This window comes from Apteryx rowi, unplaced genomic scaffold (genome assembly GCF_003343035.1).
Source record: "Apteryx rowi isolate R43461 unplaced genomic scaffold, aptRow1 scaffold_2505, whole genome shotgun sequence".
Lineage (NCBI taxonomy): Eukaryota > Metazoa > Chordata > Aves > Apterygiformes > Apterygidae > Apteryx > Apteryx rowi.
Window position 1 is genome coordinate 1 of NW_020448870.1, and position 4819 is coordinate 4819.

Genomic DNA, 4819 nt, shown 5'->3' on the forward strand with positions numbered 1-4819 from the left:
AGAAGGAAAAAGAATAGGAAGCGGCATTTGGATAGGGTCTTTCCCTTCCCCCGCCTCTTCTCCTGCTGCTGCAAAAACTTGCAGATGTTTCCATGTAGGCCAGGGACCTCCCTTCCCATCACAGAAGCACGCACACACATCTCGGCTCAGGCTCCGTGGGAAAACATGCCCCTTAGAAGAAAATCCACCCGTCCCCATAGGTGAGCATCCGTCTGTCAGGAAAGCTGTGAGCCGGTGTGGCTGGGAAAGGAGAAAGGTGGTTCCCACGCACCCTGGCGATTCTGGTGGAAGCTGAGGATGACTAGAGGGACGGAGGGTTCRCTGGGCATGCTGTGCAGCTGGAGGGACTGCGGTTGTGGGGTTTTGTCCAGGGCTGGAGCGTCGTCGCTCCAGGCAGCCCAAAAGGGGACGGTGCCCTGTAGCTGGCAGGATTGGAACCTGTGTGGGATTTCGCATCCATCGCCTTCCCCTCTCGGCCACAGCTACCTGCCCCAAACCTCTTGGCAGCAGTGATCATGTGCCCTGTGCAATGTCATCCGGCTTGCTGTGAGTTTCAGGGCCAGGCTGCACTGGGGGGTTTCCTTTCCACGCTTTGGACACACCACAGCTGGGCACCCACAAACAGATGAGTGCATTCAGAGCGCATTCACCACACGTGGGACTCTGGGCCAGGCGTCTCACTTACCTCCCAGTCCCTGCTGTGAAGTGAGGTGGACTGGACAAGAGGTGCCCCCAGATGCCCAGCCCTGGGGAGGAAGCAGAGCCGGGCAAGTCCCGGAGCTCCAGCTGCCTCCCCAGGGTGAGGAGTCTTTTCTCCCTGTCTGCCTCTGAGGCCTGGGGGCTCTAAGCACTAGGGCTGGGACCTGCACTGTGAAGGAGAAGTGCCTGCATCCAGGGTTTCAGAGGCATAACCCCAGGGCTACGGCTGCAGCTCCCAGCGCCTGGTCGTCAGGGTGGCATCTGGGATATGCTGACACCGGAGCATCATTTGACTCTCCCTCTGGTATCTCTGTGGCTGGAGGGAAGGAAGGGAAGGGAGCTCTGTGAGTCATCCCGTGATGGTGGAGTGCAAATGTGTCAGGTCTCTTAAGACGGAGGAGAAATCAGAGAGCCCAAGAGTAGGAGCTGAAGAGGAAAGACTGCAAGGAACCCAAGGACCCCAGTCTTGAAGTTTTGAGACAGTGGAAACAGGAAACACACAAATGGCACTGTCTGCTGGTGTGGCTGCACTCTGGCTCTCTAGAGAGCTGGAGAAAGAACTCAGGGGAGGCGTTAGAAGGGGTGAGCTATGTGGAAGGGCAAATGGTGAGGTGAAGGGAACTGGAGGGATGGAGATAACTGGGGGGAAAGAGAAAGTTTTATGGCTGAGTATGAACCACTGTAGAGGTCTGCCTGCGCACAGTTTTGTCTGGATGATGACCATAAGATCCTCTCATTCTTGCCCCACTACATGTCCTGCAAGGAGGCCAGGGTTTCCTTCCCACCCAGGAAGACTACGGGCTCCATGGGGTGGGGGCACACCTCTGGGCCCCAGTCCAGAGTGCCTGGACACTGTGCTGGATACAGCTGTGGGGACACCGTGTCGAACACAGTTGCGAGTCAGCTCACCAGCAAGGCCACGGAGCCCTGCCACTCCTCCAAGGCTGGCAGGCCTGGAAGGCACATCTGAAGCAGAGCTTTGTCAAGGGAGAAAAGTCCGGGGCCCTGGGAAAGAGGGGACTGCCAGGAAAGTGCCTGGGAATCATTGTTCTAGCCTGCTCCATTTCCTCCCTAACATCACTTAACTCCTCCCTTCCTCTCCCCTCCCTGCTCCTACTTCCAGCACTGGTTTGTAGTAAACCGCTGCAGCTCCTGTGTTTGGTGAGCACATGGCAGTTTGCAAGAGACAGAGCCATTCCCTGAGTCCTTCCAGGTGATGGGGCATTCCCCCTTGGCAGCATGCCGTGCCACAACACAAGCATGTGGAGCAGCAAGGGGCCAGCGGGATTGAGTTGGTTTGGGCCTTCCTCCTTCCCTTGCTGCAGACCGAAATGGAGGTGCCCCAAATGTCCACGGGATGGCAGCAAGAGAGCATCCACTGGACTCAGGGGTCACTCTAGCCCAGCTGTCCAGGGCTGGCCCGGGCAGCTGCTCTGAGGAAGTGTTTCAGCAGCTGGTCAGCAGCAGAAGTGGAAGCCGCCTCTCCGGGGCCGAAAGCCACCGGGAGCCCCGGGCTCCCAGGGCTTGCCAAGCCTGCACAAGGAAAGCACTGCATGCAGGAGATGCATGTGACTCCAGGTGGAGGGGAGTAAAAGCCTTTCTTTTCCTGGCCCTGAGTGCAGCAGACTCTCATCAGCTCGTTGGGAAGCAGGTGCTCTGAGCACAACACAGGCAGGCAGGCTCCCCCCTCACTCTGGGCTTTCTGTCCTCCCCTGCAGAGGCGGCTCAGCTGGGCAAACACAAGCACCCCTCCTTTCCCCGCTGTGTGTGATGGGCAGGAGATGAGGTCAGGAGGGCAAACCAAGGGGGCTTCAGCCCAGGTTTTGGGCTTCCCCCCGAGCCCAAGCACTGGTGTTGTCAGTGCCTGGGAGCGGCAGGGAGGGCTCCACAAGCTCTCCACAGAGCTGCTAGGGGGGAGCAGAGTGGCGCAGCGGAAGCGTGCTGGGCCCATAACCCAGAGGTCGATGGATCGAAACCATCCTCTGCTAAGGCCCTTTTTTTCCCACTCCCCTCCCAGCTGGGGCCTCTCGCTTTGGACACTTCCACCAGCACTCCCCACAGTGCTGTGCTCCAGGTCTCTGGCCAGGGGTGGTGGTGGCTGTCCTGCTCCTCAGCCCCTTGCCTGTGCTGCTCCTGCCCTCTCTTTTGCTTTCTTAGCATCTTCCCCCACCTTCTCCTTTGCTTTCTTAGCATCCAGACCTCCCAAAGTGCGCCTGAGGAGCAGAGAAGGCTGTGGATCACCAGGCAGCAGACCGCAGAGAGGTCCCCCCACAAGAGTGTGTGTGTCCTGGGGACAAAGCTGTTTCTTCCTTCCCTTCAGGGAGCTAAATCCCCAGCTTCCTGGTGGCAAGCAGGCACCTTCACCGCTCTGCAGGTGGGGAGGAGGTGAAGGCTGGTGCTTGTTCAGGGAAGACAAATCCAGCGGCCTGGAACACCTGGGGGATTTCTCCTTCCTGATCTCTTGGCTGCCACTCTCTTTTGTAGGTCCAGCCAGGGGCAAGGCTGAGCAAGCTTTCACAATGGGCACACGTACACACACACACACACACACACACACACAGAATACACACCCATGACCTGGCCACATGTATGAATGCAGACAGAGCAGTGCTTTTGCAAGCACTTGTAGATACACCAGTGGCACTCACACTGGCGTCACCACCACAAATGGCCCAATGCTTTTCTTCCTTCGGGCTGGTCAGAAATGGAGTTCCACCGTGAACAGAGGCACGCCCTCCTCTCTTGATCCAGATTCACATGCACACCCACAGGACTCTCAATCGTAGCCCAGACCATAGGTCTGACCAGAGTCAGAGGYGTGGGCCCTGTTTGTTCAGGCTCTTGCTCTGACCAGCTTAGGAAGCCAGGGGTTAATTTCTTATCACATCCCCTTGATATGCCGAAGAAGGTCAAGGCTGGACCTGCTCCTCATGAACAAGGAAGACTTGGCCGGAGACTTAATAATCAATGGCAAGAATACAGCCACATTGCTTGGGCATGCCACGATAGTCTTAGGAAAGGCAAAGYTTGACTTGTGTCGGGACTGGCAAGGGACATCAAGGGCAAAAAGAAGAGCTTTTTACCACTGGAACACTGTTGCTACCCTAACTTACCTTGACTGCAGCAAGGCTACCTTGACTTCAGCAAGGCTACCTTGACTGCAGCAAAGCCTTTGGCATGATCTCATAGTATCCTTAAAGAAAGTTTGGCGAGGAATGGAGAGGAGACCTGGATGCTACCATGGGTGGAAAACAAGCCGGGCTGTTGGGTTCAAAGGCTTGTGCTCAGCGGTACAAAGACCAGCTGGTGGCTGCTTACCAGTGGCATCCCTGAGGGATCGCTCTGGGTACCAACAGGCTTTAATGTCTTAATGGGCAACCTGGACAGTGGGACGGAGGGAACTTTCAGCACTTTTGTAGGAGAGACCAGTCTGCGGCAATGCAGCCGAGAGACTGGAGGGCAGCGYTGGTATWAGGAAAACCTCGACAGGCGGGAGAAAGGGGCTGACAGGAACCGCCTGGAGTCTGACAAAGGCAAAGGCAAGCCACAGAAGCACAGTATCACAAAACCATTGAGATTGGAAGGAACCTCTGGAGATCATCTAGTCCAACCCCCCCACTCAAAGCAGTGTCAGCCAAAGCAGGTCTGACTGCATTGGACCGTGTCCTGTCAGGTTTTGACTATCTCTGTTCATCTAGTCTCTTTCTCTGACGCTGGGTCTTCCCTGATGCTGGTCCCCCCTAGTCATCAGCCAGTCCAGCTTGAGGTTTCTTGGACCATATGACATACACCTGCGCACACACACAGAGAACAGAGAGAAAGGTCAGACAGGAAAAAATTCAGAGTAGAGTTTAACAAAAAGATAGCGGACACTGCAGTGATCAGGCACTGGAGTTGTCCAGACAAGCGTACTGACCAGCAGGGTCAGTTTCCCACGTTTGCCCCACCCCAGTCCACCTCCATCCCTCTTTTTCCCCATCTTTGGGCCTTCCCTGAACTATCCCATTATAAGTTTTGCATGCACACCCCCACACTCCCATCAAAACAGCTCAGAAGTTGTTTAACATTATCCCACAAGCCCCCTCCAAAGTCCCATACAAAGTTGCTCTTTCCCCTGACA

The 4819-nt window shown here is 56.0% G+C and overlaps 1 non-coding gene across 1 annotated transcript; it reads left to right on the forward strand.

The window, feature by feature from the left end:
* Positions 1–2615: 2615 nt before the first annotated feature.
* On the forward strand, positions 2616–2687 carry TRNAM-CAU. Its single transcript has one exon. It is a non-coding gene; the product is annotated as a tRNA-Met (tRNA).
* The last annotated feature ends 2132 nt before the right edge of the window (positions 2688–4819 follow it).